The sequence below is a fragment of the Plecotus auritus genome (assembly GCF_963455305.1).
Source record: "Plecotus auritus genome assembly, chromosome: 3".
Classification (NCBI taxonomy): Eukaryota; Metazoa; Chordata; class Mammalia; order Chiroptera; family Vespertilionidae; genus Plecotus; species Plecotus auritus.
In genome coordinates, this window is record NC_137772.1 from 142,078,455 (window position 1) to 142,089,756 (window position 11,302).

The following is an 11,302-nucleotide window of genomic DNA, read 5'->3' on the forward strand; positions in this document are numbered from 1 at the left end:
TACAAACCCAGTAGATCTTGAAATCATATTTTAAAGCAGTGGGAATTCAGAGAAAGTCTGACCTGATGCTAAAAATAACTACAGAAATATTCTTTTGTTGGCTTTGCCTTTTCAGAAATAGATAAGACATAATATGGTATTTACAAAGAGCTGCATCACAAAGACAGATATTGGGTCAAATTTAAGGTTACAGAAAAATGGATTTTTCTACTTTTCCATCTAAATCTTAAAATCTGGCTTACTGAAGTAATTTCCATTTCTTTATTTGAGGAAATTTTACACAGAAATATACATAGACAGAACACTATCTTGATATTATTATAAACTCTTACTAATACTAATGATAACCATGCATTTTCATGATAAATAATTCACCCTTTATGGGTAAAAGAGACAACTTCAATGATCCCTTTCCCAGTTCATCCTTTGGACTAAACTTTCACTGAATCAGCTACACCACAGCCATTAATTACACATTCTTATTCACTGTTTATATCTACATGTTAAGTGAGTTTTCTACATCTACTAAAGAATATTGTAAAAATTGCTTTTAAATGCATTCAAGTTATTTTTATTCAATTTATTTTTCTTCTTTGTATTCCTAAGTGACAAAAGTAATCTCTTAATTTAGCACTTTCTATGTATAGCAAAATGTTAAATGAATTATTTTACAGTGCCATTAAAACATTTTACTTTTTCAATGATGACAATTTTAACATTTTCATCTGCGTTAGCAATACCTAGTTATAGGTGGACTTCTTTGAATGTATAGCTTAATGGGAGTAATAAATCCATTTGGAATAAATTATGTGATTTGTTAAAAAATGCAGCAACATGCCCAGCTGGCATAGCTCAGTGATTGAGCGTTGACCTATGAACCAGGAGGTCATGGTTTGATTCCTGGTCAGGGAATATGCCCAGATTGTGGGCTCAATCCCCGGTGTGGGGCGTGCAGGAGGCAGCTGATCAGTGATTCTCTCTCATCATTGTTGTTTCTATCTCTCTCTCTCCTTTTCTCTCTTAAATCAATAAAAACATGTTTTAAAAAATGCAGCAATATGTAAACAAATATGACTATCAGTGGATCAATTATTATAAATTTTCATTTATTAGACTTCAAAAAACCCAAATATATTTTTAAAATAGGAATTTTCTTATCACAATACACTGAAACTATACATCTAAAAGAGGTCCACAAAGAAATATTGTCTTATTTATCTATACATTATATTAAAACAAAACTATCTCTTAAGCAATTTAGGAGTTATAGGGGAAGTTCAATCACAAATTGTAAAACCTTTAAATGTATGTCAATTGAAACCTGGCGTATAAATATGGATGGAACCATTAAATATGCCTAAAAGAAAAGAAAAATATATATACATAAATTTGGTACCTATATTAATAGGTAAAAAATTAAAGAGAGAAGGAAGTCAGGCATTCAAGACAAGATGATAGAAAAAATGCAATTAATGACAAGAAAGCATAATGAAGAAAATTGACAATGTTGAAATTAAACTTAATGAACACAAAGGAGAACCAAGAAAGAAAGCTTCCTTGTCCATCTTGGGAAGGAAGCTGTTTGAAAAGATGATGTCATCTGTACTGCCTTGCAAGCATAAGCATGAGAGAAAAGTCTGAAGACCAGAGAGGTTGGCAGAACAAAAAGATAAAAAGTTCTGGCTTCTTCATTCATTGAATACACATATATTCAGTAGTTACTCTGCTCTAGGCATGATTCAAAGCATTGGGAATGCATCAGGAGAAAAAAAAGTTATTAAAAATTCTTGTTCTCATGGCATTTACCTAACAGTGATATTAGGGAAGATCAACCACCAAGAAATACTTAGTAAAGCAAATTTTATAGTATACAGAGGTATATGGAAAAAAAATCAAAATATCAAGAAAGCTGTGGATGGTAGTGATTTTAAGCAGGTTGGGTAGAGTAAACCTCATTAGAAAGGTGATATTTGAGGAGACTTGAAGGAAGAGAGTGCATTACTGATCTAGAGGTCTCATGGGAGTATTTATTATGAAAATAGTAATACAATCATATGGTCAAGTTTTGTAAATATTTGATAAATTAGACTTTTTTTATCTTCAATTGGGTAAGATCACTCCTATCTTCAAATTCTCTTCTGTTATACTCTATTTTTGTAGATGGTATCCAGTTACCACAGACATTTTTGGAAAACTAGATAAAAAGAAGTTCAACTGGAGATTCATTTAATATGATTACATATGATATGAGCTTGGTGGGATATATCTAAATGATTCTCAGTTACTTACATATATGATTACATCATGGCTAGCCATCCCAACACAGGACTTCTAAAAATAACTATTCCCCACAGAATATATATATATATCAAGAGTTCTGATCTATAGATGAAGGACTAGAGACCATATAATGTTATGAATTACTAGAGGCCTGGTGCACAAAATTTGTGCATGGGGGGTGAGTCCCTCAGCCCAACCTGCACCCTCTCCAATCTGGGACCCCTTGAGGGATGTCTGACTGCCCTAAACGGTATATTCATATGTTTCAGGGGTTCTCAAGACCACCCTTATATTCAGTAATTCATCAAGATTGACTTTGCATACGTTAATTCTTACTGGTTTGGAATACTGCTGGCTCCCAACTGCTCGCCTGCCTGCCTTCCTGATTGCCCCTAATCACTTCTGCCTGCCAGCCTGATCACCCCCTAACCACTCCCCTGCCAGCCTGATTGCCCCTAACTGCCCTCCCCTGCAGGCCTGGTCCCCCACAACTGCTCTCCCCTGTAGGCCTGGTTGCCCCCAACTGTCCTCCTTTGCAGGCCTGGTCCCTCCCAACTGCCCTTCCCTGCTGGCCATCTTGTGGTGGCCATCTTGTGTCCACATGGGGGCGGCCATCTTTGACCACATGGGGGCATCCATCTTGTGTTGGAGCAATAGTCAATTTGCATATTACTCTTTATTAGATAGGATAGTGCCCACAATGACATGCTATTGTTTCAGATGATGTTTGTAGTATTTTTTAGCCTTCTAAGAATTATAATTTGTTGTGATTTCTTTTATATTCTAACAGATATTTGTTTTTTACCTTATTTTATAATGATAACTTTATAGATCTTAAAATGATTCCAAATGGTATTTGTTTACACAAGACTTAAAATTATCCCTAAAAATTACCAAGTAGGTGCATGCCTGGTGTTTCTGTGATAGTAGGAAGGTCACAAATGAGTATTACAAAGAACATAGTAAGAGATTACCTCAGAGTGCTACTAGGGACCAAATCCTGTAGGGTGGTTCACTAGAAATATACTGCAAGACATATATATAATCATAGCATTAGCTAGTAGCCATATAAAAAGAAAATAAAACCAAATTAACTTGGTAAGATATCTTATTTAGCTCAGCACATGCAGAACATGTAATCAACATAAAACTATTAATGAGGTATTTTGCCTTTTTTTCTTGTCATAATAACTTCTCAAATCCAGAGTGTACTTTATACTTGAAAACATACCATCATTTGGACCAGTCACATACCAGGTGCTCAATAGCTATGTGTTGCTAGTGGCTACTGAAATGAACAACACAGCCCCAGAACATTGTAACTTGTAATGAATTGGTCGGAGTGGAGAACTGTCAGCAGAGAAGTAACATGATCCCATTCACAGTATAAAAGGATCACTCTAAGTTAAAAATATACTATCTAAAATAATAAAAGTGTAATATGCAAATCCAATGAACTACCAAACAGCAGAACAACTGTCTGGACAACCTTCCGGATGACCATGCTATGACACGCACTGGCGCCAGGCCAGCCAAGGCAGGTGTGATGCGATTGGTCAGGGGACCCACCATTGCCCCACGATCCCCGGCAGAGGGAGGCCCAGGCCACTGGCCAAGGGGTGATCGCCCCAAAGAGGGAGGCCCAGGCCACTCTCTGTGGAACAATGGATCGGGAGAGCTCCAGGGAACCGGAGGTGTGTGGCGGCAGATGTGGGCCGTGCCAGGCCAAGGCAGCTGTAGTCAGGGGGCAGGGCTGAGAGGACTGCAAGGCAGCTGGTGCTACAAGGGCCCTGGCAGTCGGTGCTGCGAAGGCTACCCTTGCACGAATTTCACACATCAGGCCTCTTAGTAGAGATACTGTTGGAAACTTTTCTGCTCAGATAAACTTTCCCAAATTATCCTGTTCCTTTTACAATTTATTTATCATTTGTTGCTTAATATGCAGTGGCAGCCTCATAAATACACATTTTTTACATATAAGGACAGATAATCTCAAAATAAAGATTTTATTATTCAGATAATGTGAATTGAAGACAGAATCATATAAATTATCAGCTGAAGATGGAGTGCTTCCATCTCCTTGCTCAATGGAAGAATTTCTGCTTAGTATTTTTTTACAATGCAATTTAGGAGTAAGGGAACCTCCTATTGAAAAACATCTTAAATAATAAGACATAGTAATTTTTAATTTTCTTGGTTCTATACAATGTTGTACTTTCCCACATTATATACAGACAAAACATATGAGGCTTTAATGTAGGTTGCCTTTTCATTTTGTTGATGAAATTTGCTGTGCAGTTTCCTTTAATGTGCAGAAACTCTTCAGTTTGATGTAGTGCCATTTATTTAGTGTTTCCTTAGCTATTGGAGTCAAATCCACCAAAATATTACTAAGATTGATGTAAATGGAAAGAGTGTACAAATTTTACATTTGATAAGGGGTTAACATCCCAAATATATAAAGAACTCATATAACTTAACAATAAAACAAACAACATAGTTTAAAAAATGGTCAAAGAATGTTCAACATCACTAATTATTAGTGAAATGCAAATCAAAACCACAATGAGATATCACCTCACATCTGTTAGAATGACTATTATCAAAAAGAAAAGAAATAACAAATGTTGGAGAGGATGTGAAAAAAAGGAAACCCTCATACACTGCTGGTGGAAATGTCAACTGGTACAGCCACTATGGAAAGCAGTATGGAGATTTTTCAAAAAATTAAGAATAGTAGTACCATGTGATACAGCGATTCCACTTCTGAATACTTATTTAAAGAATACAAAAACACAAGTTTAAAAATATATATACACTCTAGTGTTTATAGCAGCATTATTTACAATAGCCAAGATATAAAACAACCTGTTTTATATGAATGGATAAAAAAGATACATATACAATAAAATACTAGTCAGCCATTAAAAAAAAAAAACTTGCCATTTGCAACAGCATGAATAGACTTTGAAGGTGTTATGCTAAGTGAAATAAGTCAGATGGAGAAGGACAAATACAACATGATTTCAGAAATATGGAATATAAAACAAAACAAAACAAACAAATAAAACAAAAACAAAGTCATAGACGCAGACAACAGTTTGGTGGTTACCAGAAGGAAAGAGGGTGGGGGGAGGTTGGAATGGGTAAATGGGGTTAATTGCATAGTGATTAATGGAAACTAGACCTTTTATTTATTTTTATTTTATTATTTTTAATAAATCTTTATTGTTCAGATTATTACAGGTGTTCCTCTTTTTTTCCCCCCATAGCTCCCCTCCACCTGATTCCCTACCCCACCCCATGCCCTTAACCCCCACCACTGTCTTCATCCATAGGTGTAAGATTTTTATCCAATCTCTTCCTGCACCCCTCACACCTCCTTCCCCCTGATAATTGTCAGTCCACTCCCTTTCTATGTCCCTGATTCTATTATATTCACCAGTCCATTCTGTTCTTCAGATTTTTTTATTCACTTGATTTTTAGATTCACTTGTTGGTAGGTATGTATTTGATGTCATTTTGTTATTCATAATTTTTATCTTTACCTTTTTCTTCTTCTTCCTCTTTTTAAAGAATACCCTTCAGCATTTCATATAATCCTGGTTTGGAGGTGATGAACTTCTTTAGCTTTTTCTTGTCTGTGAAGCTCTTTATCTGACCTTCAACTCTGAATGATAGCTTTGCTGGGTAGAGTAATCTTGGTTGTAGGTGCTTGTTGTTCATCACTTCGAATATTTCTTGCCACTCCCTTCTGGCCTGCATAGTTTCTGCAGAGAAATCAGCTGACAGTCGTATGGGTACTCCCTTGTAGGTAACTAACCATTTTTCTCTTGCTGCTTTCAAGATTCTCTCTTTGTCTCTTGCCCTTGGCATTTTAATTATGATGTGTCTTGGTGTGGTCCTCTTTGGATTCCTCTTGTATGGGGTTCTGTGCACTTCCTGAACTTGTAAGTCTATTTCTTTCACCAGGTAGGGAAAGTTTTCTGTCATTATTTCTTCTAATAGGTTTTCAATATTTTGCTCTCTCTCTTCTTCTGGCACCCCAAAAATTTGGATGTTGGTACACTTAAAGATGTCCCAGAGGCTCCTTACACTATCTTCATATTTTTGGATTCTTTTTTCTTTTTGTTTTTCTGATTGGGTGTTTTTTTGTTTCCTCGTATTTCAGATCTTTGGTTTGATTCTTGGGGTACATTGATCTACAGTTGAGCTTCTGTATATTCTTTATTTTAGACAGTGTATGCTTAATTTCTGGCTGGTCCTTTTCCATTTTTTTGGCATTCTTATTAAGATACTTAAATGTCTCACTAAGTTCCTCAACAGTTTTTAGAAGATTCTTGAGTAACCTTATAAATGTGGTTCTGAACTCTATGTTGTCCAGTAGTTTGCTTTCCTCCATTTCTTTCATTTGTGACATGTTTCTTTGTCTCCGCATTTTGCTGCTTCCCTGTGTTGATGGAGTGGCTTTGTGTGGTAGGTGACCTATAGGGGCCAGTAGCTCAGCCTCGCCAATCACCTGAGGTGGATGCTCTTGGTACACCCCTTTGTGGGCTGAGTGCAAAGTCTTGGTGTAGTTAAGCCTTGATTGCTATTGGTACACTGGGAGGAATTGACCTCCAGGCCAATTGGCTGTGAGGACCTGCTGTGTCTATAATGGAAGAACTGCTGTGCTGGAGACATGCTTATGGGGCAGGACTTGTTTCAGTGGGGCTTTGGTGCTCACTGAGTCTGCCTCTTGACTGTGTCACTTATGGATGTGAGGAGTTGAAATCTGGTGTCTCACACTGACCATTAGGTACACTGGCTTCTGGATCTCCAATGGGGTTCAGGTCAGCTACTGAGGCCACCCAGCAGGAGCTACAGCGAGAACTACAGTTTTCTCCTCTTTGCTTGGGGTTTGGAGGTTTTGGAGCTGTCTGACCCGGGCTGCAAGTTTGCTAGGTTAAGCTGCGATAGGGAAGGCCATTCATATGCTAAAGCTCCTGCTTGGAGCTTGGGTGGGTTTGTAGGTTGTGCGGGGTGGGGTCTCAGGGTGTCACTAGGCTAAGGGGTGGCAAACAGCAATGGCTGCCAGTTAGCTGGCTCTGCATCTCCGACCGCGTCCTTGCGTCCTGTGCCCAGCGCAGTAAACAATTATTCCTGCGTGCAGCCTTGCAAGCAAGCCACCCTCACTTTCCGACCCAATGGAAGACAGTCCAGCTTCTCCCCATAGGAGTTTGGGTCCCCAGCATCTCCCCAGAAACTGGAGTTTGGCGTAATCGGGGGCTTGTCTTCCTTCAGGTTGAAAAAAGCAGCGCTCCTAGTCGCCTGCCGCCAGCCCGATTTACGTGCCTCTGTACCTCAGCTTTTCAGTGCTTGTGCATGTCTCAATGCTTTTTTCTCTTTCCTTCTAGTTGTAGAACTTCCACTCAGCCAGCTTTCCCGTGGTTCTGGGTGATAGACGTTTTGTCTTTTAGTTGTAGTTTTGAAATTGTTGTGTAAGGCAGCAGTTTAGGTGTTTACCTACGTCGCCATCTTGGATCCTCCCTCTTCTCTGAAACTAGACCTTTTAATGTTGAGTGTACTGTAGTGATACAGATATTGAACTTAAATGCTGTACTCCTGAAACTTATAGTATGGTATTACAAACCAATGTTACCTCTATTTAAACAATGCAGCTTTCTTTTATTTCTTTTTAGCTTCAACAGATACTGTCACACTAAAACAGAGTATAATTACTTCAATAGAATTTAAATATTATTAATTATTTTAGAGATTTTTTAAGTAAATGATCCACTAACTATTATATAGTGGTGTGAAGCCCACAAAAACATTTACATACACACAACCTAGACAGAAATAACCATATTGTATGTACCAGTAATCCTTCAGTATAGTAAATGGAAGAATGGAATAAACACTCTTCTTTCATGTGTAAGAGGTAAGCACAAGAGAATATTATGATGTGTACGGATGTTTCTATAATGAATCTGTTACAATTAACAAGAAGCTGAATCAAAATGACTAACTTATTGTTAATATTCTAGTTATCCAAGCTGTTTTACAAAAATATATCTGATCAAAGATATAGTAGTCAAGTAGCATTATGATACTTGAAAGGAATTTTATAGTTCCTAGAAATCTATACTAATAAAAGGGTAATATGCTAATTAGACTGGGAGACCTTCTGAACGTCCTTCCAGACAAAGCCATGGTGTCAGGGCCTAGACAGAGGCTGTTAGGTGTGATCAGGCTGGTTGGGGGGGACAGGTGTGGGTGATCAGGCCAGCAGGGAGGGAAGTGGGGGGGCAGTTGGAGGTGATTAAGCCAGCAGGAGGGGAAGTTGAGGACAATCAGGCTGGTGGGGGGGGGGGGGGACGCAGGTGGGGGCGATCAGGCCGGCAGGCAAAGTGGTTAGGGGCAATCAGGCAGGCCGGCAGGTGAGCAGTTAGGAGCCAGCAGTCCCAGATTGTGAGAGGGATGTCTGACGGCTGGTTTAGGCCTGATTCCACAGGGATTGGGCTTAAACCGGCTATCAGACATCCCCTAAGGGGTCCCAGATTGGAGAGGGTGCAGGCCAGCCTGAGGGACACCCCTCCCATGCATGAATTTCATGCACCGGGCCACTAGTATGATATAACCATCTATATATATAAAGAGCCAGGGTCATCACATCCACAATGACCGGAGGCTTGACCAAACACCAAGAAGTGCATGGAGCACCTCTCAGTCCTTCCCCCTGCCCACCACAAGCGGGGCAGGACTGGGGACTGGCAAGTGGGCTAGACAGCTGACCTCTTGGTCGCTGTCCCTGGCCCGCAAGCTCTGATGGGTCAGATAGTGAACGGGGGAATCGAGGTGGGTGGTGAGAGGACTGGGCTGGCTGTCAGGCCGTTGGGATCCCCAGCTCATCCCTGGCTGCTTGGGGGATCAGGCCTGCAGGCCCGGTGAATTCACCTTCACGTGCATGCGCTGGGCTGGCCACTGATGGAACACACTGCCCGCTCAGGGCCGCTCACACCGGGGCGGTTAGGTCCAGGTGCACCCCGCAGCTTCTGTCAGCGCCTCAAGCCCCAGCAGTTAGACCAGAACCACCACTGCCCTTCGCCACCCCCGCCCCACAGGGAGCAGTTAGGGGTGCCCCTAGGCAATACAATAGGGTGTGAGTTTGATGGGGGAAAGTTAAAGAAATAGGGGGAAGGTCTTAAGGGTCTTCGGGGTTGGGGTGGTACATCCGGAGTAGGTTTGGAGTGTGCTGGGGAAGGAAGAGGAAGATCTGATTAGAAAACGGCATCACCACCAGCCTCGACCCCGAAATGGCACTGCTGGCCGAGCACCTGCTGAAGCCGCTGCCCACGGACAAGCAGATGGAGACCGGGCCGTTCCTGGAGGCAGTGTCCCACCTGCCACCATTCTTCAATTACCTTGGGTCCCCAGTGTTTATTCCCATCAAGGCAGACATAAGTGGTAACATCACAAAAATCAAAGCTGTGTACAACACCGACCGGCCAAGTTCCGGACCCTGCAGAACATCCTGCAGGTGGAGAAGGAAATGTATGGAGCAGAGTGGCCCAAAGTGGGGGCCACACTGGTGCTGATGTGGCTGAAAAGGGGCCTCCGCTTCACCTAGGTCTTCCTGCAGAGCATCTGTTATGGGGAGCAGGACGAGAGCCACCCCAACCTCATCAGTGTCAACGCCACCAAGGCCTACGAGATGGCGCTCCAGAAGTACCGGCTGGATCGTGCAGAAGATCTCCCGGGCAGCGCTGTGTGCCACGCCCTGCAAGTCCGACTTCCTGAAAGCCTCTCCAAGGGCCAGAACGTGGCAGAGGAGGAGGAGTGCCTGGAGGAGGCCCGCCTGTTCCTCGTCAACTACATGGCCGCCATCGACGTCATCTCCGAGATGCACACCACGATGAACACCGAGCTCCACTACAAGGTGCAGGCATGCCCAGCGGCCAGCACTTCCAGAAACAGACAAGCCAGAATCACTGTGAAGCAAGCTGGCAGGCTGCTGTGGCCTGTGTCCCCCAGAGTGGCCCAGAGTCTGGCTGGGGATGCAGGGGACAGCCCTGGTTTCTGAAAAGTCACTTTGGGGGTCTATCCTAACAGAGCAATAAATAACCACCCTGCTTCTGAACCACCTTTAATGTCATGGCAGCACAGACCAACTGCCTTCATTTCAGTGTGATAAAAATCAGTTAATGTTGCTAATAAGTCAAGCCCTAGGGTTTTCTGTCCCCGTCCCCCCATGTGGTGCGTGACCCTGGGGGAGCCCTATCATACACCTCATTTTAAAAATGAGGATCTGGTTCAGTGATGTTTCAGGTCATGTAAGGACCATGACTACTATCTTTTTCCAGACAGTTTTTTATAGTTGAAAATAACCAGCAAGCCTTTGATGACCTTGCCCAAGGGGACTTTATTTTAAAGCTATCAGGTATGAGTAACTGACCACAGATGACTGAATTTGCATTATTCTGCATAAGAATTTTCTTCAGGGGCAGCCTACTCTGCCTAGGAAACTACCTATCATGTGTGTTCTTTCAAGGGGGAGACCAGGAGACCTCCCGATGCCGAGACCCAAGAAAACACCTCGCTGCCTTAACTGTCCCTCCTGGCACTAACAAGAGTGGTATTTTGAAAGTGCTGGTGTGAATAGAGGGACCCCCAAAGAATTCATGTGTGTTAAAAACCCAATGAGGAACAACTGGTGATTTTTATGCAAACACTAAATAATTTTTAATAAATAAATCTCTATGTTGGAATCACACAAAAAACTAAATAAAACTTTGGAGATAGTGAAGGGTAGTTTGTCCAGACTGTTGAGAGCTCAGAATTAGAATTTAATTGGGCTAGAAATCCTGCTAATAGCACCTTATGGCTTAAATCTGAGCACTCTACTTTTAGGTTTTCCAGTTCAAGTTTTTGGAGACTGCCTATTAAAAAATTCCTGATTGAAAAGTGTTTGTATAGAAGCCCATAAGTATTAAGTATTTGCTGTGTTTACCATGCTTAGCTTTCTGTAAGGAATATGGAA

At 41.4% G+C, this 11,302-nt stretch overlaps 1 pseudogene across 1 annotated transcript; it reads left to right on the forward strand.

Moving 5' to 3' along the window:
- The first annotated feature begins 9,578 nt into the window (after window positions 1–9,578).
- LOC308244192 (glycolipid transfer protein-like) lies at window positions 9,579–10,345 on the forward strand (annotated as a pseudogene). Its single transcript has one exon. The product of its transcript is annotated as a glycolipid transfer protein-like (transcript).
- The last annotated feature ends 957 nt before the right edge of the window (window positions 10,346–11,302 follow it).